The sequence below is a fragment of the Rhinatrema bivittatum genome, chromosome 2 (genome assembly GCF_901001135.1).
Source record: "Rhinatrema bivittatum chromosome 2, aRhiBiv1.1, whole genome shotgun sequence".
NCBI classification, from domain to species: Eukaryota; Metazoa; Chordata; class Amphibia; order Gymnophiona; family Rhinatrematidae; genus Rhinatrema; species Rhinatrema bivittatum.
In genome coordinates, this window is record NC_042616.1 from 556,248,655 (window position 1) to 556,274,844 (window position 26,190).

Genomic DNA, 26,190 nt, shown 5'->3' on the forward strand with positions numbered 1-26,190 from the left:
ACTTGGTTTTGATGTTCACACAGTATAGTACCTGCTGTATATGAGTTTTTATTAAATTAGACATAACTCACTTGTTTAGCAAAGGCACTCTGAACAGGAATCAGTAAAAATACTTCATACATATATTCGGCATATATATAAAATAGACAATCTGTGTGTTCATATACAATATAAAATATTCATAAATAGAACTTTAACTTCTAATATAAGACCTCATTATGTTAGTATACTGATAAGCCTGTATATCATCTATCGTAGCCATAAAATATGGTAACAGCCATACAAAGATAAACTTGCTAATACATAGCAACCCCCAACTATTACAAAATAATAAATAGGTATGAGAATTAGCTGAAGGCTAACATAAACAACCAAGTTTTTGCTAACTTTTGAAATGCCCAACCATGTGTTGCTCTGGCCTCCAATAGTAATTGATTCCAGAGATGGATGGCCAATGTTTGTTTAATAGTGTATGATTTATTTATTTAATTTGTTTTTAAATTTATTAACAGCCTCTCCTGAGAGGCTACAAGGCGATGTACAAAAGTGAACACAAACAATATTTAGCAAACAAGAGAATGACAAGCAGCATAAATTCAATCGGGCCGATACAGTACAGTGCGCCGACGGAGCGCACTGTTAGCCGGCATTTGGACGCACTATTACCCCCGAACCTAATAGCGCCCGCAACATGCAAATGCATATTGATGGCCCTATTAGGTATTCCCGCGTGATTCAGAAAGCAAAATGTGCAGCTAAGCCGCACATTTTGCTTTCAGAAATTAGCGCCTTCCCAAAGGTAGGCGCTAATTTCTCCGGGCACCGGGAAAGTGCACAGAAAAGCAGTAAAAACCGCTTTTCTGTGCACCCTCCAACTTAATATCATGGCGATATTAAGTCGGAGGTCCCGAAAGTTTAAAAAAGTAAAACAATTTAAAAAAAAAAAATTTAAATGGGCCTGCAGCTGTCGGGTCAAAAACCGGATGCTCGATTTTGCCGGAGTCCGGTTTCCAAGCCCGTGGCTGTCAGCGGGTTCGAGAACCGACGCCGGCAAAATTGAGCGTCGGCTGTCAAACCCGCTGACAGCCGCCGCTTCCATTAAAAAAGAAGCGCTAGGAACGCACTAGTGTCCCTAGCGCCTCTTTTTACCACCGGGCCTAATTTAAATAAATTAAGATACTGTATCGTGCGCACAGGAGAGTGGCCTGTGCTCACGCCAGGGTTCGCCCGCTCTCCCGCGTTTTTACTGTATCTGCCCGAATGAAAGCTCTAAGTTATTCAGAGGCCTTAGTAAACAACCAGGATTTATGCATTTTTCAAAAGGTACTACAGTATAATCTGTAATTGACCAAAAGGCTTGAGATAACAGCTTCAAGAGGGTAGGGGTTACAGAAGAGAAAGCCCTTTGCTTAGTTACCTGATAGAAAATGACCTCACTTAATGTTGCTAAATACAGTATATAATTCTCATTTGAATTATGAAATTAATTTTTAATTTTTAATGTTTTGAAAAAGTTTAATGGTCACTGGAGTAGTTTCCACAGTACAGCGTGGTAGATTGAGAAACATTTCGTTCAGCACCTGTTATTTCGTTCACTGTAACTTTTATCACTCCCCTGTTTATTGTAAACCGGCATGATGTGATACTCTCACGAATGCCGGTATAGAAAAAAATTAAAATAAAATAAATATTTTTTTCATAGAAAGAGTGGTGGATGCCTGGAATGCCCTTCTGGAGTTGGTGATAAACACAAAAATGAGTGGAGGAGTAGCCTAGTGGTTAGAGCAGTGGACTATGAACCAGGAGATCAGGGTTCGAGTCCCGCTATCTCTCCTTGGGCAAGTCACTTTACCCTCCATTGCCTCAGGTACAAACTTAGATTGTAAGCCCTCCGGGGATAGGGAAACACCTACAGTGCCTGTATGTAATCCACTTTGAAACGCTGAAAAAGTGTGAAAAGCGGAATATAAATCTAAATAAATAAGTTAGTATTATATAGTTTTGGATGCCGGTTCTTCAAAAATGCAATGCATTATAGTTGTTAATAGTGCTTTCTTTGAGAACAAGCATGAATATTCTCCATCGATAAGCAGGTCTGAATTAGGAATGACACACATGTGATGTCATCCAATGGCACCAAATGGACCTTTCTGTCTTAGCTCATAGAGCTTTTGCTCTACTAAGTATGTGTGAGAGATGCTTTGTGAACCCCTTAGTCTTTTTTCATCCAAAGTTTAGAATAGACGTGTACCCTGTCTTTCTCTTTTTTTTTTCATTATTGATTACCTCTTATCTTATGTTTTTCTAGCATGTAGCAGATGGACTCAGGACCAATGGGTATAGTGTACTCCTGATAGTAGTTGGAGACGGATCAGATTTCAATCTGACGTCAGCCCTAGTACATATACCCCTGCAAGAAGTGCAGCTCTTCAGTATTTTCCGTCTCTATAGCAGTTCGGGACTCTATGCACGCTAGCACAGCGTTAGAATAATTTAGCAAAGAAAACCAAAACAAGAAGAAATCTTACCTCTACAAACAAACCCCGCTCTCTTGCGGTGACACCCATTGGGTCCCTCCCCCAGTTGAGAATTCTCGAGGTGATTTCCGCAATCCCTCGGAGGTAAGCCTCGGTCCGGTGGCCGACCTTCGGCGGGGACCTAGCCCCTGACATCGGGTGAGGCTGAGAGGCAGCGGGTACAACTTTGAGCGCAGCGGTGAAGGTATTTCCCTCTCCCTCCGCAGCCGGAGACTGCCCGGAATGAGACCGGGAAGCACCAAGACAAAGGTAAGGTAGAAAGCTATTTAAAAGATTCCGGTCTCCGAAACTCGAGGAGTCGCACAGGTCACCAGCCGGAACCAGTGCCACCGGGTTGATCTGCCCTAGCAGGGCTAGACCCCGGTCAGATCCGAGGGTCCTCCCACGTGGAGACCCTCCGAGGTGGTCACCAATTTGTCCGCGTGATCACCGTCACTATTTTGATCTGTTCGCCGCCCTGTCCTCCGTTCCGATCCGTGCGCACAGAGGCGAGCCTTTGCCCATCATGCCACATTAGAACTGCACCGCATGAGGAGGCCACGACCCTGTGTATACCATGCGAGGAGGCCCTGAGGGATCCAGCCCATGGCCATCCCCAGCTGGTTCCAGGTTCCAGCTTCTCGAACAGTACGCCAGACCTAGCGTCTCCCAGCGGGACCCTCAAACGGGGCTCCCCAGGGACACAGCGCCTCTTAATTTAGACCCAGCATCTATCTCCTGGGTGGAATTTTTCAAAGGTCCTTTTCAAATTCTTTATTGGGTGGAGATGTATAAAATCAACAAGGAACGCCAGACTCAGGCCGAGTTTCGCCACTTCCCAGTGGCTGCCTCAGGGGCTCTTTCTATGCCAAGCAATACTCTTACTGCTTTCCAGCCTCCCTGTCTTTTGTCAAGGATATTCTCACACTAAAGTCCCTGGGGGTCCCGGGAGCATCTACCTCGTTTGTGTTTCCTCACGGCTTTTTTAGATTGCCTACCTTGTTGTTTTCTGGAATTCGTCAAAGGCCTGCATACCTTCGTCCACATGCAACCGGGGCCTCCGATAATATGGCCACAACCTCCACCAGAGGACCTCAACATCCCGGGACCCTCTATGCCCAGGGAAGCGATTCCAACACCCAGAAGCCCCACCTTCGGGGACACAGACAACTCAGATGAGGAATCAGAACCCCTGGAGGAAGGGGAACTCCCTCCGGGGACAGAGCAACACAAACTATGAGGCGCTTCTTCTCCGAGGACGAGCTTCCAGACCTGGTCACACTAAGCTTGAAAGAGCTCGCTAATCCAGGCACAAGTGCCTCAGGGGAACCTAAGAAGAATCCCCTACTAGAGGGACTCCGTCAGATCTCCTGTCATTTCCCACTATTACAAGTCGTCCAGCAGCTAATTGACCTAGAATGGGATGCCCCGGAGACTACGTTCAAAGGGGGGCATGCCCTGGCAGCCATGTGCCCTCTGGACCCAGCTGCCAAAGATCTGGCATGTCCGAAAGTGGATGCCGTGGTCTGCACGGTTTCGAAGCACACTACTATCCCAGTGGAGGGAGGAGCAGCACTCAAGGACGCTCAAGACAGACGTCTGGAATCCATCCTCAAACAGTCTTTTGACGTCTCCGTTATGTCTCTACAGATCGCGGCCTGCTGTGCCGTGGTGACACGCACCTGCTTATCACAGACCAGGAACAACACTCCTAGGGAAGCCCTGGAACCAGCAGTATCATTCCTCATGGATACTGCTTCTGATCTGGTGCGCACCACAGCTAGAGGAGTGTTATCAGCCGTGGCAGCCAGAAGACAACTCTGGCTCTGAAGCTGGTCGGCCGACGCATCCTCCAAAACGAGACTCACAAGGATGCCCTTCAAGGGAACCTTCCTGTTCGGAAGCGAACTAGAGAAACTAGCCAACAAATGGGGCAAAATCACACTGCTGCGGCTACCGGAGGACAGGAATAAGAGAAACCAGCAGCCCTTCCCCCGAACTTCCAGGGGCAGAGGATCACAGCACTTCAACCCATACAGAAGCACATATCAAGCGGCTCACCCCGCAGGCAGGACCCAGTCCTTTCGGAACAAGCACAACAAAAGGGGAGCCAGCTTGGGCCCAGGCCCCAGCCGCACCCCACAATGAAAATCAGCCGACCCATCAAAAGGAAGAAGCCATGGGGGCAGACTTGCCCTATTCTACCAAAGATGGGTCGAGATAACTTCGGACAAATGGGTCCTAGCCATCATTCGAGAGAGTTATTACCTGGATTTCCACCACCTCCCTCCAGACAAGTTTGTGGAATCCCCCTGCCACGACCCTTCCAAGAGGATGGCAGTGGAAGCTACACTGACCAGATTGCTAGCCTTAGAGGCTATAACACCGGTGCCCGCACAACAAATAAATACTGGACATTATTCCATCTATTTTATTGTTCCCAAGAAAGAAGGGATGTTCAGGCCCATCCTGGACCTCAAGTCTGTCAACTGCCACCTGAAGATTCCTCGCTTCTGCATGGAAACCCTACGCTCAGTAATAAGGACGATACAACCGGGAGAGTTCCTTACATCCCTGGATCTGTCGGAAGCCTACCTATACATTCCGATCCATCAAGAGCATCAGCGTTTTCTAAGCTTCACGATCCTGGACCCGTCACTACCAGTTACGGGCACTACCATTCGGGTTAGCCACAGCACCCCGGATGTTCACCAAGATATCATGGTGGTAGTGGCAGCAGCACTGAGGAAGGAAGGAATCCTTGTACACCCTTATTTAGACGATTGGCTGATCAGGGCAAAATCCCCAGAGGAAAGCCACCAGGCGACCAACAGAGTCAAAACTCTACTGGAGAGCCTCGGGTGGGTGGTCAACACAAACAAGAGCTGTCTGCAGCCCTCCCAGTCTCTAGAATACTTGGGAGTCCAGTTCGACACCAAACAAGACAAGGTCATCCTGACACAGACAAGAAGATAAAAAACTGATGACCCAGTTGCAAACCCTGTTTAGCAAGCTTCGCCCCATGGCATGGGACAACCTCCAAGTCCTCGGCCTCATGGCATCCACACTGAAAGTAGTGCCATGGGCAAGAACTCATATGAGACCTCTACAGCCCTCACTACTATCACGATGGAATCCGCTGTCCCAGAACTACACCACATGTCTTCAGCTCCTGGACAAAGTTCAGATCCAACTACGATGGTGGCTACAAGAAGGCCATCTGAGCCAGGGAGTGAGACTATCCTCACCAACCTGGATCGTGCTCACCACGGATGCCAGCCTACGAGGATGGGGAACATACTGCCAGGAGCTAACTGCCCAGGGGCAATGGAACAAAGAAGAGTCGGGATGGAACATCAATCGGCTAGAAGCCCGGGCAGTCAGACTAGCCTGCCTACGGTTCAGTCACAGACTCTTGAGACAAATCAGTCAGAGTAATGTTGGACAACGCCACAACAGTGGTCTACATCAACCGTCAGGGAGGAACCAGAAGCCAACAGGTGTCTCTGGAAATGGACACCCTAATGTCATGGGCGGAAGCGAACCATCAAGAGATCTCTGCCGTCCACATCACAGGGAAAGACAACGTTGCTGCGGATTACCTCAGCAGAGAAAGTCTAGACCCAGGAGAATGGAGGCTGTCGACCACAGCATTCCAATTGATAGTAAACCGTTGGGGAACACCAACCATGGACCTCCTGGCAAACCGGTCCAACGCCCAAGTGCCCAGCTTCTTCAGCCGCAGGCAGGAACACCAGTCCCAGGGAATCGAGACCCTGGTACAGATATGGCCACAGGAAACTCTATTATACGCCTTCCCACCATGGCCCCTGTTGGACGCAATCATCCACAAGATAGAACACCACAGGGGACCAGTATTTCTAGTGGCCCTGGACTGGCCAAGAAGACAGTGGTACACAGACATGTGAAGGCTGCTGACAGGGAGCCTCCTCCCTCTACCTCCACACAGAGACCTGCTCCAACAAGACCCGATCCTCCACGAGGATCCAGCTCGATTCTCTCTTACGGTCTGGCTATTGAGAGGACTCGCCTGAGGAAGAGCAGATACTTGGGGGCAGTAATTGACACCCTGCTCCGAACATGCAAGTTCTCCACATCCCTAACATACATATAAGGATTTGGAGAGTATTCGAAGCCTGGTGTGAGGACCATGACATCGTTCCACGTTCAGTCAAAATTCCTGCGATTTTGGAATTCCTGCAGAACGGACTACAGAAGGGATTGTCTCTCAACTCCATCAAGGTACAGGTGGCCACATTGTCATGCTACGGAACCAAGAGCGAGAGCGGCAGCATAGCCTCTCACCCGGATGTGTCCCGCTTTCTGAAAAGAGTCAAGCAGATCCGACCACCCCTAAAGTGGTGCCGTTATTCATGGAATCCTCGAGTGACATCTTTGGAACCTCAACCTGGTCCTAGATTTCTTAGCAGGAGCCTCCTTCAGACCTTTTCGCGGCCTGACTCTCCGACTATTAACATTGAAAACAGCCTTCCTGGTGGCAGTCTGTTCGGCCCGTCGTATCTCCGAACTACAAGCACTGTCCTGCCGGGAGCCGTTCCTCAGACTCACCCGGGAACCATCCAGTTACGCACAGTCCCGTCCTTCCTCCCCAGAGTGGTTTCTCACTTCCTCTCAACCAAACCATCTCGCTACTATCGCCAGATGAGCATAAGAATTTGGAAGAGTCTCGCAGTCTACGCCACCTCAACGTCGGCAGACTCCTAGTCCGATACCTGGAAAGGTCGGAATCCATACGAAAGACGGACCATCTATTTGTCCTTCACAGCGGGAAGAAGCAAGGAGAAGCGGCCTTGCGAGCAACCATAGCCCGCTGGATCAAAGAAGTCATCAAGGCGGCCTACGTAGAAGCAGGCAAGCCACCGCCTTTACAAGTCAAGGTCCATTCCACTAGAGCCCAGGCAGTGTCCTGGGCAGAAACCAAGATGCTGTCACCCGCCGAGATCTGTTGGGAGGCGACGTCCTCCATCAACACCTTCTCCAGGTTTTATCGCCTGGATATTCAGGCTCGAGAGGACACAGCATTTGCAAGGGCAGTACTAAGTGGGCCTCAGGCAGCCTCCCACCCGGTTCAGGAGTAGCTTTTATACATCCCATTGGTCCTGAGTCCATCTGCTACACGCTAGGAAATGGAGAAATTACTTACCTGATAATTTCGTTTTCTTTAGTGTAGACAGATGGACGCAGCATCCCACCCACGGCTGCCGTTATTCATGGAATCCTCGAGTGACATCCCCGAGAACGAGTGATTCACGGGTAAGCCATGCTTTCCTCCAACTAGGACACCCATCCTACCAGGTGTCGATGTTTCTCTGTTGAGGGCACTGGCGGTCTCCACCTTTAACCAATTCAACCAGTTCAAATTAATCAAGTTAACCAAGTTATAAAGTTATTCAAATTATTCAGTCTTACATATATCCACAATGCTTTTCGAGGAGAATACTGAAGAGCTGCACTTCCTGCAGAGGTATATGTACTAGGGCTGACATCAGATTGAAATCTGATCTGTCTCCAACTGCTATCAGGAGTACACTATACCCATTGGTCTTGAGTCCATCTGTCTACACTAAGGAAAACGAAATTATCAGGTAAGTAATTTCTCCATTTTCCTTACTTTTTTAATTACTTCATTGCCTTGCTGCCTTGGTAGCCCCCAAACAGTACTTTTCAGTGCTGTATAAAAAAAATATTTGCAGAAAATGTCTGAGAATAAAAAGTGGTAAAAAGATGTCCATCAGTGATGGTCACAATATTTGTCACCGTTACCTAGGTCCCGACCACGACCAGTGCAACTGCTACTACTGCAGTAGATGTCTCCCTGCTATCAAAAGTCCAGAGCAGGAAAATGGAGGAAATGCATCGGTCTCCAAAAAATTGTTGCCATTTCTCTTCTCAGAGTGGAGCATTTTCCATCTCCTTGGATGTTGAGCTGAGCGGAGCTCCATGAGTAAACCTCCCCCCTCGTTGGGGCAGGTCTGCAGCCCCCTTCACTTAATTGGGGTCAAATAAGCCTAAAAAGTATCGTTCTCAGGAGTCAGCAAGCCTTCAGGGCTCTATGTTTAGTAAAAAGAAGAAACACTCTTCTAAGCTGGCAGTACCATCAGTGCAGAAGAAGCACCGTGCCTCCGCACCATCTGTGCAAGTGACGAATGATGCTCTGGCAGCATTGACATGTTTGCCAGAGCATCAGACTCTGGTGCTGTGGTCACATTGGGCCCCAGTGTCAATGATTCTTCTGCCCTCAAGCCACGGAGAGTGGTTTAGTGCCATCAATGTGCTGGGCCTCTGTGCTGCTGATGCAGCTATTCCTAAAATCATCTGTCATAGATTTTGCTTATTTGAGTTATCATCTAGCCATAGATGAATGAGCAGTGGCTACAAACTCTCCCTGATGTGACACCATTGTGTCTGACATGGATCCCTATGATAAATGCATCCTGTGCCTGATGGCATGGCATGACATCCTGGGGTGTTGTTGATCTGTGACCATGATCCCTTGGGGGAGCCAGTCATAGTTGGTGCTTATAGAGGAGCACTTTGGGAACTGTAAGGCCGGCACAACAGAATCAGGCATTGAATCTATGGATCCAGAATGCTGGTGATGCATTGAACCCCCTTGACATCAAGCATGATGAGGATTGAAGGGATAGGCCATCATCTGCCTTCTTCTACCTGAAGAATTCAAAGGGTTACACTTCTTTGGTTCCTATCAAGCAATGAGCAAAGGCCAAGAAAGTTTGATATCTGTCTCGGGTGAGGCATGATATCAGGAGCAAAGACATTCTGGCTGTGGCCATGAATCCCCCAAAGTATTCCCATAGAAAGGAGAACTCATCTGAGGAACTGTGATAGTCTCTAGGTGAATGGTGGCCAACTCAGGTCTTTGAGAGCCACAAACAGGCCAGGATTTCAGGAGATCATAGAAGTCCCAATCCATAAGATCATTCAGAAGATGCAGATGAGGATGTGGGAGAACTCTCTCTCTGTGCTTCTGTCAGTAAGGGGGCATGATTTACCTTGTCTAAAAGGCTTCTGGATTTTAAAAGAGGAGGATACTGTACAAATCTGTGGTGGTCAAATCCACTCTCAAGAGAGCCACAAGGACTAGAAGTCTTTCATTGGTGTCCCTGTGGATATTCTTGGAAGAAATATGTTTCAGGGAGTTATGATCAATGCCAGCATAGGTTCCTGAATATGGATCAATGTGGGATGTGCCCAAGTAGATTCCTTAAAAGCTGCATGACAACTCACTGATGAATAAGGTAATGAAGTGTGGAAAACACATGGCCAGGTTGACCTTCAATGTTTTCGAGATGGTATTGAGATTCTCTGCCCTAAGGATTGACACCCACTCGTTGACATGCGGAGTTGAGGGTCAAACCTTTATTCAAGCTGTCTTGCAAAAATTCCAGAATTAGTGGGATTTTTACCGCCCGAGGGGGGACACTGCGTTCCTTGCACCAGGCCTCAAATACTCTCCAGATCCGCACATACGCTAGGGATGTAGAGAACTTCCAGGCGTTGAATAAGGTGGCAATTACTGCTGCAGAATATCCTCGCTTCATCAGGGGCCAGACCGTAAGACAGAATCAAATTGGATTGTCATGAAGGACCAATCCATGCTGTAGCAGGTCCCTGTGCAGTGGGAAGCACAGGGGGGGGGTCTCCACTAGGAGTCTCCGTATGTCCGCATTCCACGGAAGCTTAGGCCAATCTGGAGCTACTAGTAGGACTAATCCCCTGTGGTACTCGATTCTGTGAAAGACCCTGCCCAGTAGGAAAGGAGTATAGTAACTCTTCTTCCGCCAGGTCTGAATGAGAGCGCTGATCCCCAGGGACCACTGATTTCTTCTGCGACTGAAGAACCGGGGAACCTTCACATTGTGAGTTGTGGCCAGCATGTCGATGGACGGGGGACCCCAGCGAACTACCATCAGCTGAAAGTCTTTGGCCTACAACACCCACTCTCCTTGATTCAGACTCTCCCTGCTTAGAAAGTCTGCTCTGATGTTGTCTTTTCCTGCAATGTGGGAAGATGAGATCATCTATAGATGTATTTCCGCCCATTCCATAAGGAGATCTATTGCCTGTGACACTTGCTGGCTCTTGGTTCCACCCTGGCAGTTCATGTAAACTGATATTATTGGAAATCCCCGCCACTCTAATAACAACCCCTTTGGCGACACACTGCTAGTATGACCTTCATAATAGGCATCATTGTGCGGCAACACGTACCATTTATCACTCTGCCTTATTTTTAATCATTGGTCAGTCCCATTTTTTTCTGAATTTTTTGTGCTTAAATCATAAGTGCTCCGTGTTTTTAAAACTCATTTCTTGCCACGTATATCTATTTCTGCATTATATTCAAATTCAATGTGGGAATGTTAGAATCACTTAGCTTATAAATCCAGTATACATGAATATTATTGCCCAAATTTCTTCACATCCGATGATATAGCAATGCGATCTTGCTTCACACTGCCATACTGTGTCCGTGCCCAACACTGTACAATGTTTCGGACGTTGTTGTCCTTCCTCAAGGGCCAAATTCTGCGCCATGAATAAAACAATCATTACCTTACATATTATCTTATTTCACATGGAAACATTATTCTAACGTGCATAGCTACTTACTCAGCATTCCACCATTATACCTCTCCGCGTTTTTTTCAACCTTCTCTCCATGTAAACTACCATTATTGCGTTGTCCGACATTACTGTTTGACCCTGGAACCTGTGGCTGAATTGTAGATACGCCAATCTGACTGCCCGGGCTTCCAGGCGGTTGATGTTCCAGAGGGCCTATTCCTCGGTCCAATGTCCCTGGGCCATCAGTTCTTGACAGTGAGCTCCCCAGCCCAGGAGGCTCGCGACTGCTCGTATGAGCTTCCTGTAGCCACTACTGGAGCCGAGAGCATTCTCCCATCGGTATGGGGAGGCGAATTGAATAGTCTTGAGACTGCGGGTTCCAATGTGATAGTAGTGAGCATTGAAGTGCCCTCGCCCACAGCACTACCTCTAGGGTTGCCACCATCAAACCGACAACTTGGAGATAGCTCCACACCATAGAGATTATCGTTCTCATCAACTGACGTGCTTGGGACATCAACTTCCTTATCCGCATGGTCGGAAGGAAGACCTTGTCCTACTTGGTGTCGAACCGGACTCCCAGATATTCCAAGGACTGGGAGGGCTTGAGACTGCTTTTGTCCAGGTTTTACAACCCAACTGAGTACCGGAAGCAAGGAAGTCACCCTGTAAGTCACCCGGAGACTCTCTTCTATGGACTTGGCCCGGATCAACCAGTCATCCAAATACGGGTGCAGCAGGATTCCCACTTTTCTCAGTGCTGCCGCTACAACCACTATAATCTTGGAAATTGTTCCGGGATCAGTGGCTAGGCCAAAGGGCAGAGCCTGGAACTGATAATGGCATCCCAGTACTGCAAAGCATAGAAAATGTTGGTGTTCTTGACGGATTGAAATACGTAGGTAGGCCTCGGATAGGTCCAGGGAGGTTAAGAACTCTCCCAATTGTACGGCCATTATCATAGAGCATAGGGTTTCCATGCGGAAATGATTTACTTGTAGATGTCGGTTGATGCTCTTGAGGTCCAGGATGGGGCAAAAGGAACTTCCTTCTTGGGTATGATGAAATAGATGGAATAATGCTCCGTATTTTCCTGGGGCGCAGGTACTGGGATTATAGCCCTCATCCTGAGGAACCTTTTGTATATTGTTTTTATTAGGGTTTGCAAGTTAACCAGCCAATAACAGTTTATAAATGCATAGTGGAACATATTAACAATGGGCATTCTAGTGCGTACATCTAACAAAACCACATATAGCCTCACTAATGGTCATTCAGGCATCAGTAATTATATATCAGAGAGTACAAAGCATACACGCATACGTTCTAGAACAGGTGACACGAGTATAGCACATGTAGGACTCTGACATAGCCATCACCGCTTACAAAGCGTAGATAGAAAAAACCACCAATAACCCCTTAAACTTGTAGACCAAGCCATCAGAATGCTAGCCCAGTAGTGTGCGTACAGGGCTGGATTCTAAACACCCCCCCCCCCCCCTTTACCTCCACCCCTCCCTCCCTCCCCCTCGAACACTCGGGCATTGTACCTTAGTTATTTAATAGCAAATACCAAAGAACAAATAGCAAAATAGTAGGGTAACTTAAGAACATAAGAACATGCCATACTGGGTCAGACCAAGGGTCCATCAAACCCAGCATCTGTTTCCAACAGTGGCCAATCCAGGCCATAAGAACTTGGCAAGTACCCAAAAACTAAGTCTATTTCATGCTACTGTTGCCAGTGATAGCAGTGGCTATTTTCTAAGTCAACTTAATAGCAGGTAATGGACTTCTCCTTCAAGAACTTATCCAGTCCTTTTTTAAACCCAGCTATACTAACTGCACTAACCACATCCTCTGGCAACAAATTCCAGAGTTTAATTGTGCATTGAGTGAAGAAGAACTTTCTCCAATTAGTTTTAAATGTGCCAAATACTAACTTCATGGAGTGCCCCCTAGTCTTTCTATTATCTGAAAGACTAAATAACCGATTCACATCTACCTGTTCTAGAGCGCTCATGATTTTAAACACCTCTATCATATCCTCCCTCAGTCGTCTCTTCTCCAAGCTGAAAAGTCCTAACCTCTTTAGTCTTTCCTCATAGGGGAGCTGTTCTATTCCCCTTATCATTTTGGTCGCCCTTCTCTGTACCTTCTCAATTATATCTTTTTTGAGATGCGGTGACCAGAATTGTACACAGTGTTCAAGGTGGGGTCTCACCATGGAGCGATACAGAGGCATTATGACATTTTCCGTTTTATTCACCATTCCCTTCCTAATAATTCCCAACATTCTGTTTTGCTTTTTTGACTGCCGCAGCACACTGAACCGACGATTTCAGTGTGTTATCCACTATGACGCCTAGATCTCTTTCTTGGGTGGTAGCACCTAATATGGAACCTAACATTGTGTAACTATAGCATGGGTTATTTTTCCCTATATGCATCACCTTGCACTTATCCACATTAAATTTCATCTGCCATTTGGATGCCCAATTTTCCAGTCTCACAAGGTCTTCCTGCAATTTATCACATTCTGCTTGTGATTTAACTACTCTGAACAATTTTGTATCATCTGCAAATTTGATTACCTCACTCGTCCTATTTCTTTCCAGATCATTTATAAATATATTGATAAGTAAGGGTCCCAATATAGATCCCTGAGGCACTCCACTGCCCCCTCCCTTCCACTGAAAAAAATTGTCCATTTAATCCTACTCTCTGTTTCCCATCTTTTAGCCAGTTTGTAATCCATGAAAGGACATCGCCACCTATACCATGACTTTTTACTTTTCCTAGAAGCCTCTCATGAGGCTTGGACCGTACAGTATGAGGTCTAAAAACTAGAGACATGCCTGGTGCTGGAACATGAGGCAGTGGCTAGTGATCATACACAAAACTTTCATAGTGTGCATTTGTATATGGTACAGAAACTTAACTAAGATTTTGAACACAGCGTAATCAACCCAGCATCTTGATTAACTTAGTGATGTTGGAGATACTGTAAGAAATGGGCCCACACGTACGTAAATGCCATCTTCTGTGAAGGTTGGTGGTGGTGTGAAATATACATTTCATGCGTGCAGAGGCGAAACATTTGTTTAAACCAGAGATCCCATGTTGGGGCCTTATCATCTAGCCACTTGGTTAGAATTGCTTTTTTCCCCCACCATTGCAGCTTTAGCATGAAATCCTGCAGTACCCGTATTCTGACCCCTGCAACCTTGCCTGGAAACTGAGCTCCCAACAACCACAATCCAGGCTCCAGCGGAATTTCACAATGCCAAATATTTACACAAAAAATTTGAATATCTGACCCAAAAATACATGAGAGGGCATTCCCAGAAGACATGGTAATAAGAGCCCGGTGTTAACTCACATTTCTTGCACACAGGAGAATCACATAGATGAAGTTTGAATGCCTTTGACGGAGGTATAAACCCTTGCCATAAAAATTTATATTGAGTTTCCCTCAAGTCTTCATTGGTGGTAATGAGAGAGATTTGGGCAAAGCTTTTCAAAAAACTCATAAGAAGTCAAATCCGGCCAAGTCTGCCATTTTTGAAATAGGAGTTGCAGGTGATTACCTACGTGACCGGACTTCAATGCCTTGTAGAAAACTGATATACTCGGTCCTTTTACAGCTTTACTAGTTATTAGACGTTGTAACGCCGCCGTGGAGTCAATCGACTGCCAATGCGTGGACCAAGTCTGCATGAAATGCCGTATTTGTAAAAATGCATAAAAATCTGTGTGAGGGAACCTGAATTGCTGCTGAAGCTCAGAAAAGCTGTACAGAATTCCAGAGATAGGGTGAATTAATTGATACAGGTGTTTGAGACCAGTTCTATGCCAACGACTAAAAGGGGTTTCTCCCTTTCCTGGCGAGAAGAATGTATTGTTAATAAGGGGTAATATGGGTGTAATCCCTTGCAGTTGCTTACACTCTTTACAAATCATCACCCATGTTTTTCTACAAGTGGAAACCAAAAGATGCCCTTGTAACCAAGGCAGGACTACATTCGCCTTCATATATAAAAGGGTATTTAACGAAGCTACCCCATACCATTCCTTTAAGAGGTGATACAGCAGATAGTGGGAGGATTCAAAAATCCAGTCTCGTATAAATCTTAAATTTCACGCCACATTATATTTCCCCAAGTCCGGGCACCCCAAACCACCTCTTTGACAGGATTGTTGTATCATAGTTAGGGTATGCGGGACTACTTACCCCCCCCCCCCCCCCCGCAATAAGAAGGTGCGAAGCGCCTGTTTAAATTTTTTAATGTCCTGCGGGGAAAGCCATAGGGGGAGCATCTGTAAAATGTACAGCCACTTGGGTAACACAACCATTTGATACAAATGGACCTGACCCCTTAAAGACAACAGTAGTACCTTCCATCTATTAAGGGTTGCTAGAGTGTAACTGAAGTGTGAATGAATATTGAATGGATAAATATCTTCAAGAGCCATTGGTATCTTAACCCCTAAATATTTGATCATTCCTGGTACCCACCTTAGCGGGAACTGACCAATCCAATTCCGCTGGACGGTATTCGTGACTTCCATTGCCTCAGACTTTTCCGTATTAATTTTTAGATCTGCAAAAGAGCCAAACTGTTCTTGCATGGTTAATAGATGCTCTAAGGAAGTAGCCGGGGGAGTCAAAAACACAAGGACATCTTCCGCAAAGGCGGCCACTTTAAAGTTATGATGTGCCCTCTCAAAACCCCGAATGTCCGGGTGAGCCATCAGTTTACAGAGCAGCGGGTCAATAGTAAATATGTACAATAGAGGGGACAAAGGGCACCCTTGACGAACCCCCCTCTGAATAGGGACTGGCTCCGAGCGAGATCCATTCACTATGATCTGGGACTGGGGCGACTTATATAATAATTGAATATAGTGTATAAAGTCCCCTTCCAGGTCATATCTCGACAACACAGAAAACATATAGGACCAGGATACCTTGTCGAATGCTTTTTCGGAATCAAATCTGATCGCTAGTGCTGGTTTTCCTTATTGTTGACAAAACCACATGGCAGATAGTAATTTAACAATATGGCTTGTTGCGGTTCGGCCCTTCACAAATCACACTTGCTGTTACAAAATCAGATGGTGGATCACCAAAGCTAGCCTCTCTGCTAATATTTTAGCCAGGATTTTTAAGTCGCTATTGAGAAGAGAGATAGGGCAGTATGATTCTGGTTTCATATGGTCCTTCCTGGCCTTAGGGAGAACTATGATATGTGCACTGTTAAATTCTGTCGGGAAACGATTCTGGGCAAGACCGTCCACATAGAAATCCGTCAAAGGGGCAGCGAGATGGACTCTAAGCATTTTATAAGTTGTAGGAAAACCAGTCAGGACCAGGTGATTTTCCAGATGCCATGGAATTAATGACGTGGGTCACTTCATATCATTGAATGGGTCGATTTAGAAATTCTTTCTGGGAAGCGGTAATCCAGGGCAGAAATAGATCAGAGAAGAACTCCCGCTCAGTTGTGTGGGAAGGTTCTGGATCAGCTTTATAAAGGGTGGCATAAAATGTTCGAAACATTTCACCTATGTCATCAATAGCCGTCACCCTTTGCCCCTGCGATGTTTTCATGGAATGAATTGGTTTTCGTAACCTAATCGCCCATACTAAATTGGCAAGTGGTCGCCCAACCTTATTGCCAAATTTGAAATAATTATGTTGAGCTACCTGTAGAGCTGTACCTGCTCGTATACGTAAAACCGTGTTTAACTGGTTAAGATGACTAAAGTAGGCTTTTTTATTCTCTTCTTTTGGGAAAGATAACCACTTTTTCCGTGCCTATTTAGTTAAGGTGTCTAGATGCAAGATTTCCCTATTTAAACGTTTGTACCGCGCACTAGTGTAGCCAATAATCTCACCCCTCAGTACAGCCTTTCCAGCTTCCCAAAATAATTGGGGATTGCATTCATGTGAAGCATTGTGCTTTTTATAATCCTGCCACTTTTCTGTTAAGAAGTGCTGGAACTCTTTGTCGCCTTTGAGATCATGGGGGAATCTCCACATTTTGGTACCTGTATGTTTTAGTCCCAGATTAATTGTCAAGGATATTGGGGAATGGTCAGAAATCATTGTGGTTTCGATATCCGCCCTGACCACCTGATGGAAAGCCTCACTAGCTAGTAAAATATAATCAATTCTAGAGAGAGAATTATGAGGATTAGAATAAAAGGTATATTCCTTCTCTGTCGGGTGTAGAGTCCTCCAGACATCCGACACCCCAACCTGTGTACAGACCACATCCACATCTTCCCCTCGTCTCTCTGGTTGACGCTGTCCAAGAGAGGATCTATCCAGTACTCCATCCAGAACACAGTTAAAATCTCCAACTACCATTAACAACTCCACTCTGTGTCAATAATACACTTGTGAGTTCTTTCAGATATTTCTGTGGGTTGACGATGGGAGTGTAAACATTGCAAATGGTAACCATTTGGCCTTGCCAGCAGCCAGTCACTAGCAATATCGTCCTTCTGGGTCTGATATTACACGTTCTAGCACAAAGTCAGTGGACTTACTTATAAGGATCGCCATTCCAGCCTTATGGTGGCAGGCATCTGCAAAGTAACATGCACTCACCCATTCCCAACGTAGTTTAAGACTTTCTTTAGCATCTAGATGTGTTTCTTGAATACACACTATATCACTGTGTAATCTCTTTAAATGCGACAAGACCTGTTTCCTTTTGATAGGTGAACCCATACCGTGTACATTTCAAGACACCAGCTTTAACATAAGTAAGAGAAAACAGAGCATTGTCACCTGTATGAAACAAAAGGACAGTTAACGGATGAGAGTCCCAGCTGCCCCCCCCCCCCCCCTTCACCCCCTGAAGATACCAAGAGTAAAATAAACGTCTGGTATAAAATTCCATGTCTAAAATTCTCATACACTCATGCACTTCCTCATTCATCCATATAAACCAAATAACACACATCCATACCCATTTTGCAAACAAGTACTTGCCCAATTGACCCCTAACCAGGCCCCCACTTCCCCCTCCCCTCCCCATCCTTACCCCCCCCCCCCGAAGATGAATTATTCAAACGATCTGACTCTCCCACACCAGTGAGCGTCTGCTCGCGAGGGGCACGCTTGAGGGATGCTTGAGTGCCATAGTCCCGGTAGCCAATTGACCAGCCTTTACTCTTATACGAGCAAAGACCACCCCAAGATAGCTTTCAGGCCTTAGCCGAGTCAACCTGGGACCCTGTGGTATAGCCAGTAGTAAACAGTTCCGATAGTGTCCGCCTTGGGCCCATTCCTAGCTGGAGCCCAGTCCTGTTGAGCCAGCTGTATCTTCCATAGGTTGTATCTGTGGTGCTACCATATGGTATGTTGTAAACACATAAACTTGTGTAACTTGAGTCTCTAGATGAGGTTCAAGAAGCATGTTTGGAGCCGTTTGTCTCGGACCTTGTCCTTTAAGGGGGCTGGTGCTGCTCCTCCTACCAGGGTAGTCTGCAGAAATTTCTGGGCTTCCTCTGGAACCGTGAATTGTAAATGTTGTTGTCCTGCCATATTTTCAACGTTGCAGGAAACTGGAGGGCAAACTTAACCTTTTTTTCAAACAACTTTGAGCAGATCGGGGAAAACTTCTTGCGCTGTTGAGACACATGGGCCGAATAGTCCTGTGTAATATGAATGTGATGGCCTTTATATGCTTTCTCCGGGTGTTTCCTATAAACCAGACAAATACGTTGTTTGATCGCTGAGTTTAAGATTTTTGCGATTGCAATGCGTGGTCTCAAATCCATTGCCCTCCGAGTCCCCAGTCTGTGTGCTCTTTCGACACATAGTTCTCCCCTCAGATCCTCCAGGCCCACAGCCTCCGGGAGCCAATCCTCCAAAATCACTACGAGGCCCTTGTTGTCCACCACCTCCAGAAGCCCCAAGAAGCGCAGGTTATCTCGCCAAAGGTGATTCTCTAAATCATCTAATTTACTTTGGCACTCCTGAAGCGCCACCACTTGAGCGCTGAGTTTGTCAGTGTTCGCGGTCTGCCCCTCCTCCACCCCTACAATCCTTTCCTCTAGCTGATCAATTCTCGGGCCGATGTCCTTAATTGATGATTTTATCTCAGCCAGCTGTTGGGTTATCCCAGCCAACTTAGTGTCCAGCGTAGCATCCAATGTGGATTGCAATAGTTCTACCGTGAGCGGAGTCGTTATCAGAGGTACCGGCTCTCCGCTGCCGCCGCCATCTTGAGATCCGCGGCTTTCCCCTTATCTTTCTTTTTTTCTTGTTTTCCTCCTCTACAGGCCATCTGTTGTGGAGATTTGTTCATAAAATGAACTATCGACATGAGCTAGTCTGACTCTGAAAAGAAGCATGGCTTAACGTCTGTTCCAGGGGTCAATGTCGATGGATTTGTGGCTGTGGCACCCAGAGCTAAGGGAGAGCATGTCTTCCCTAGCACATCACCTCACGTGACCCCCTTCCTGAGGAGCCTTAAAAGAGTAGTCTCTACTGCCTGCTTCTTGTGCTGGGAGTGGCAAAGAGACATCATGAATATGTCCCGAGGAGTGCTGTGAAATTCCAGTGCAAATCATTTTCGTATGACTTCTAGTACCCATTTGTCTGAAGTGATCTCAACCCACCTCTGGTAGAAGAGGGACAGTCAACCCCCTATCTCCTCATTCTGAGGATAAGTCAGCAAATTTTTGCTGGGGGGTTCGGGCGAACCTGAACCTGAGCTTGCCCTTTATTGGGTTGTCGACTATGAAAGGACTGAGACCTCCCAAATGGCCAAGCCCTCTGAAATTTGAGTTTCTGTAAGGGCGAAAGCTTTGGGAGCCCCTGGATTTACCCCTCATAGGCGAGGGGTGCTGTAACTGCTTTCTTTTTTTCTTCTGGTAGCCGGGGAATTGGAGCTTTGCCCCATTTACTGGCCAGCTTTTCCAATTCGCTTCTGAAAAGGAATGATCCTTTAAAGGGCATATTTGTAAGATTTGCCTTGAAGTTTGCATCTGCTGACCAATTCCGCAGCCATAGCTGTCTTCTGGCCGCCACCAGTGAAGCCACTCCTCTTGCCAAAGTATGGACTAGATCCGAGCCCGCATTAGCTAAAAAGGCAGCGGGTTCCATAACTGCTCTGAAATTCACTCCCGAGTCATCCACCTCCTGAGAAGGGAGTAGGCACGAACGAGCTACCAGGGCACAACAAGAAGCATTCTGTAAGGTCATTGCTACTGCGTCAAAGGCCTGTTTAAGGATGGACTCCATCCGCCTATCGTGAGCATCATTTAAGGCCACTCCTCCCTCCGCTGGAATATTTGTTCACTTAGAGACGGCACAGACCAGCACATCCACTTTAGGGAAATGCAAACGCTCTCTCGCTGCCAGATCCAGTGGGTATAGAGCTGCTAACCCTCGTCCCCCTTTAAAACTTGCTTCTGGGGCATCCCATTCCAGGTAAATCAACTACTGGATGGCTTCCAGTGCTGGAAAGTAGCCAGAGGCTTTCCGTAGGGAAATCAGAATGGGGTTCTTCTTTGGTTCTGTCATATAGTCCGCCCCAGGAACTCTCAGCATCTTCAGGGTCTGGGAAACCAGGGCTGGCAATTTGTCTTTGGAAAAACTATAACATGGTCTGATACGGTTCTAAACCAGGGGGAATTTCCCCATCTTCTGAGGAATCTGTACCCTCCTCTTTGTCCTTGCCGTCCGGGTCCCTGCCAGGAATACCCTTGGTGAGGCGAGGCATGCCTCGAGGTCTGCCGATAGGACTGGGAGAAGAAGGGCTTACCGGCTGAGGTTCTGTCTGGACAGGAGCGAGTCAGGTAGCAGACGGCGCATGTACGAAGGCTTGAAGGCCCTGGAAAAATTCCACCCAAGAGAAGGCAGTTGGGTCTAGCCCAGGAGGTACTGGGGTAAGTGCCGCTGAATTTCCCTCTCCCATGGATGACTCGTGTACTTCCAATTAAGGCTGTGGCTAACCCATCCTCTGAATGGGAGGAGCCGGGCTTAGCAAAGTCTAAGGAGGCCAACTCCCCCTGGGCTTCTCACAGTGCTTACATAAGTTGGAATACAGATCAGACTGTGAAGCCCTAATATGACAAGCAGTGCAGAGGGAAAGGCGCTTATGTTTCATGGCTGCTGTGCGTTCAGTCGGCTCGCGCTTAAAATTTTTCTGTGCACAGATTTAGGGCACCTAGGTGAGATGTGGCGAAGCGCACGCATAGTCCGTGCGCCCAGCTTTACCTGTATTTTGCGCTTAGGTTGTGCATGTATATACACATGCAACGTTATGTGCACAGCGCATGCACAAAGCTGACACACTGTGCGTACCGACATTCTATGGAGGGCAATACGGCACGCACAAAGACGTGTGCAAGAAGGCGCCGCCGCGGCCGACCGAGCCTAAAGCCTCGGAAGGTAAATCTTCTTCTCTCTTCTTTTTTTTTTTTTTTTTTTTTTTAACTTACCTGGGCTCAGCACTGAGTACAGTTATGGCTGAGTATAGATACAGTCTCCAGCTACAGGGGAAGAATGCTTTGGCCATCACCGCTGCGTTCAGCTTCCTGCCCCCGCTGCCTTTCAGCTGCTTAAGCAGCATCGTCCACACCAGGAACTGGCTATTGGACCAAAGCACACCTCTGAGGGATCTCGGAAATCGCCTCAACTGGGGGAGGGACCTTTAGGTATCACCACAGGAGAGCGGATCTCATTTTTTTCTACAATTTAAATGTAGAATGTTTCCTTCCAAAAAGTACAGCAATCCCCATAGGGAGAGGTATGTCCACCGTCTGCTGGAGATGGAGAAATCCCGAAGGGCGAGGTCACTGCAGGAGTGTATCTAGGGAGACCTCAGCTTTGAAATCTGACTCCGTCTCCATCTGCTGGCAGGGGAGCATAAGCCATTGGTCCTGAGTCCATCTGGCTACATGCTAGGAAAACCAATTTTCTGTGGGAGTGCTCTAGTTTATGTATTTCCAGGATAGGGGTTTGTTACCTGTTTCCTGTGAGAGAAGTGTTTGTGTGGAATAGAAAGAATGTGTATAATACAGGGTGACCCATGGAACAGTAGCTCACCTCCAATACCAGTGCCACGCAGGCAGGCTACTTTCCCATGGGCCACCCTGTATATTCCCTGCAGAACTGATGACATGTAATGTGTGGTGAGATCTCCTGTGACAGTAGTGAATGAGGATGTGAGATATGAGAGAAGTTGTACATAAAGACCTTTAGTTTTACTAAAGTGTATAGGGATATTAGAGCTGGAGCAGATTTCTAGACTCTGCAAAAATTGTTACAGAAAAAGTTATATAAATTTCTGTTGAATTTAAGAATAGCTTTTTACAGTGTAACAAGTATGTGTGTGTGTGTGAGAAAATGCAGAACAACTCTCATAAGAGCATTTACATTGGCTTCCAGTTCCATTCCGTATTTCCTACAAAATTCTGACTACAATTCATAATTTACTATATAACCCCCAATTCAATCTGGCTATGTTCACTTTTGAGACTATATAAACCAAATAGACAGCTCAGATCCATGAATAAATGCATGTTGGAAATCCCTACAATAAAATCTGCTAGTTTGGCGTTAACCAGAAAACGAGCTTTTTCTATTGCAGGTCCTACTTTATGGAACTCAATCCCTGAGTATATTCGATTAACAGAAAACCGTAATGATTTTAAAAAAGCATTAAAAACATACTTATTCATTTGCGCTTACAACATATCTGAATATCTCACTTCTTCTTATATTGTCTGACACTATTGATAATCAGTTGTAAAGTAATTGTAAAGTTTGTATTTTACTGTATGTCTTTGATATTATGTATGTTTTTAATATGTAAACCGCTAAGATGGATAGACTACTACCCCTAGTGTGGTATATAAAAACTTTTAAATAAATAAATAAAATACATTTATGTGATTTGTGAGCTCATATTGGTGACAGAAATTTATAGAAATACTTCAGGTTCTTTAAGAATGTATAAGGAATTTTAATTGTCCTTCCTCTGTGGCAACTTCAGCATTCTTGAAGTATGTTCCCTATTGTTTCTACTTTTTTTTTACATAAAGAGAATAATGAGGAGAAGAGAAACTGGAAGGACCCAGATAACATATTCCACAGTCAGGGATCAGTTTTTGAAAGGTGTGTGAATGTCATTTAAGCAGGCCCGCTGAAATGTGTGTATCCTTACCTTCCTATTTGCCAAAATACTGAATGCAATATTTGTTTTTATTGACTGAGCAACCCAAATCTGATTTTTTTTATACTTTTATTTGATAGAACTATGCCCAGTCTAACATCATATATCTGAATCTGTGTGTAGTGATGATCAACCTGTATATGTAGGTATTCTGATATTGTAATACAGAATATATTATACATGATGTGGAGAATTGCCATAGACTTGGTTCTCAGCCAGGAGAAATGTTCTATTTGATATTTTATTTCTAAAATGAAGTGCACTTTTCCACAGCAGGTGGAAAGAATTTGCTATAATAAAGCAAAAACCATTTAGACAAATGTTTGCTAAGGGAATAGAGTTGTTAAAAAGGAGTGTTTAATGTAGGCTCATTCATAAACCTCAGGAATCAATTGAAGGCCTTTTAATGCAATGCTTACACAAAAGAATAAATGTTAAAAGAAAAATTGTGTAGCGTGGTACCAGGTGGTGTATAATACAGAGAATAGATGTAATTAAAGAATACTATATATTTAGGAATATATTTTTAGCTTTTTAAATATTTATTTTATAAAACCTTTTTAGCATCAGTGTTTTATATACATGCATTACGTTTTGACTGTTCTGAACACTGTAATGTTTAAAGCAATTAAATTACAGAGTTTGATATAAGGAGAAAAGGCTATTTGTTTTATTTTGGTTTTGTACAAAGTGACTAAGCCTGTTCACCAAGTCTTCCTTATTTCATTTGATTCCGTACAATTATATAAACTCTTTTTAGTTTACCTTATGGCAACCTGCTCGCAGAAATTAGACCTATTTCCCCTCCAAGGAAATTATATGGTTTTGTTCTTGCTCAGATGTGAAAATAAACTTCAATAAATGTATTCTGGGGCATTCTGGCCATTGACTAGTGTACCTGGAAGGTACACAAGAGGTTGAGTAAAATTCACTTGATTTTTCGAGAGAAATTATATTTTGCAGGGCCGGTGCAAGGGTTTTAGGCACCCTAGACCAGCGCTTCTCAACTGGTGTGTCGCGTCTCCTGGTGTCCCACTGCCCCAATGTTCTTTCCTTCTCCCTTTTTCCGGCCCCCGCGGGCCAATTGGAAACCTCCTTTCTTCCTACCCCCACTGCCCAATGGGAAGCCTCCTTCATTCTGCCTGCCCCCGCACAGGCCAATCAGAAGCCTCCTCCCTTTTACCTGCCAGTGGGAGTAGGAAGAAGGGAGGAAGCCTTTGATTGGCCGGTGAGGCAGGCATTGCATAGCCCAGGGGTGGGGTGAAAGGAATGGCAGTGTTGAACCCTGATGAAGCAGTGGCGGCGAAGAGGAAAACTCAACCCCGACCAAGGAAGGCCACCATGGGAGCCCATCCCCGTGGCGGCAAAGAGGAAACCCGACCCCGACTGAGGCCACCACTGGAGCCCATCCCAGTGGCAGCGAAAAAAGAATGCCCGCCGGAGTAAAGCCGGAGCAAAACTGGAGCCCATCCCTGCAGTGAAGGAAGAAGTAGTTTTTGGTGAGAGTTTGTGTGTGTGGGTATGAATGAGTGCCTGGGTGAGAGCCAGTGTGTCTGTGTGTGAATGAGTGTCTAGGTGAGAGCTGGTGTGTCTGTGTGTGAATGAGTGCCTGGGTGAGAACTTGTGTGTATGTGAATGGGTGCCTGGGTGAGAGCTTGTGTCTGATGGTGTGAATGGGTGCCTGGGTGAGAACTTGTGTTTGTGGGTGTAAATTGGTGCCTGGGTGAGAGCTTGTGTCTGTGGGTGTGAATGGGTGAGAGCTTGTGTGTGTGGGTGCCTGGGTGACAACTTGTGTGTGTGGGTGTGAATGGGTGCCAGGGTGAGAGCTGGTGTGAATGGGTGCTTGGGTGAGAACTTGTGTTTGTGGGTGTGAATGGATGCATGTGTGAGAGCTTGTGTCTGTGGGTGTGAATGGGTGAGAGCTTGTGTGTGTGGGTGTGAATCGGTGCCTGGGTTAGAGCTGGTGTGAATGGGTGTGAGAGCATTTGTGTGTGATTGAGAGCTTGTATATAAGAGAGCATGAGTGTGATTGAGAGAGAGACTGGTCAGGGAGGTGATGTGTTTCTGTGTGAGAGAGACTGGTCAGGAAGATGACTAGTGTGCGTAAGTGAAAGAGAGACTAGTCAAGAAGATGACTGGTATGAGAGAGACCGAGACTGGTCGTGGGGTCTAATTGGGGGGGGGGGGTGTGAGTGACTGGTTGTGGGCGCTAAGGAAGAGGACTGTGAGGACAGAGCTTCAGCAGCCCTTGCTGCTTCTGGTGAGTGCTATTGGCTTGGAAGGGAAAGGAGTAGGAGAGTTGCTGGAGAAGGTAAATAAAGGTGGCTTTTTAAATTTATTTTTCTTGATTGACAGCCATTTTAATTATTGGGTATTATGCGATGTCTGCTGTTTTGAAATATTTTATTGATATTTGGACATGTTTTAATAATTTTTATGAGTTTTTAATTGTTGGATATTATTCTGTTCAGCAGCTGTTTTGTAACATTTTTAGTATAGCTTTACAATTATTTCTGTGTGGGGCTCTATAGCAGCTTGGCTTATTCTGTTTTCCCAATAGGAAATGTATTAGTGTTTAGGACCTGGTTTAATAGTTGTATTTCTTAGATAGGGTTGTTACTGTTTGAGTGTGTTCCATAATACAGATGTAACTTTGTGCGGGTTAGTTTGTGTACAATATTGAAAATCCTGAGAGTCTGTTAGGTTCTATATTTCTCTTTCCATTTATCCAGGTTCGCAGAGTGGCTTTTTTGGTTTTCCATTCCAGTTTCTCTCTCCATATTCATAATTTGTGGTTTTTCTGTACTTGGTGAAGGTCAGTTCTGGGTGTGTGACCGAGG

At 45.8% G+C, this 26,190-nt stretch overlaps 1 protein-coding gene across 4 annotated transcripts in view; it reads left to right on the plus strand.

Moving 5' to 3' along the window:
• Nucleotides 1-26,190, plus strand: part of TMX3 (thioredoxin related transmembrane protein 3) — a 306,294-nt gene that overhangs the window by 197,162 nt on the left and 82,942 nt on the right. The gene's annotated exons all lie outside the window — the stretch shown is intronic.